Below are 1181 nucleotides of genomic sequence, written 5' to 3' on the forward strand. Positions count from 1 at the left end.
AAAAAAAAAAAAAAAAAGCTTCATCTGTGTGGCCACTTTATAGGTATTCTGGGTATCCTATTTCAAGGATTCTCACAGGTAAGCATAAAAAGGACTGGCCAGAAGAAAAGGTCTGCCACAGAATACTCGGTGGCTTCCTAAACTCGTTTAAGGTGACAACCTGGTCTCTGGGTAGTTTAAATGACCCCCAGCACTATTAAGGCACAGGAGCTGATTCTTAAGAGACTTTTAATTTCCCTTCCGCTGCCAAGAGAAGTGATGCAGCAGAGTTACTGTGCGGCAGTTAATTCAGCTTTATCCTGGAGAAAATAAGAGTAACTTTTTCCTTTTTTAGATAAGCCCATGGACTTCCATCGCACAAGCCAAAATATGCCACCAGCCCAAGCAACGTGGCGTCGTGCACAGCAGCCAAATCTCATGGATGGTATTTGTAGCTTGTGGAGCCTGACTGTACTAGGATAGGGGAGGGGTTTCCAAACGATGACAGAAGGCTGTTCATTCGTGATTTGCCAAGTTCTCCACACTCTACTGGCTGGCTGTGGAAATCAGTTTCTCAGCCCTTTTGAGGAGGACAACTTTGCCATGCAAGCAGGGAGGGGGTAATTGCTTCAGTGTTTTATATATTAGTCAATCTATCCTAACAAGTCACATTTATGACAGTTTCCCACCAAAAACAACACCCCCCCCAAAAAAAAAAAAATCTCAGCTTAGTGTAGGGCATGGAAAAAGTCTCAGGTGTAGAAATTCCTTTTAGTGGCTGGGCGTGGTGGCTAACACCTATAATCCCATAGGAGGCCAAGGGGGTTGATTACTTGAGGTCAGGAGTCTGAGACCAACATGGCCAACATGGCAAAACCCCGCCTCGACTAGAAATAGAAAAAAATTAGCTGAGTGTGGTGGTGCACACCTATAATTGCAGCTACTCAGGAGGCTGAGGCAGAATTGTTTGAACCTGGGAGTAGGGGGTTGCAGTAAGCCGAGATCATGCCACTGCACTCCAGCCTGGGTGACAGAGCAAGACTCCGTCTCAAAAAAAAATTGCTTTTAGTTTGCAAAAGAGTTGTGTGCCTGGGACTTCCCCCGTCCAGTTCAGCTACTTTTCATTAGTTTGCGAAGCTGGAGGAAGGGAGCAGAAAGATGAATAATCCAGATGTTCACTATATTGTTGAGGTTTTTTTTTT

Source organism: Cebus imitator, unplaced genomic scaffold (assembly GCF_001604975.1).
Source record: "Cebus imitator isolate Cc_AM_T3 unplaced genomic scaffold, Cebus_imitator-1.0 Scaffold8, whole genome shotgun sequence".
In the NCBI taxonomy this organism is placed as follows: Eukaryota; Metazoa; Chordata; class Mammalia; order Primates; family Cebidae; genus Cebus; species Cebus imitator.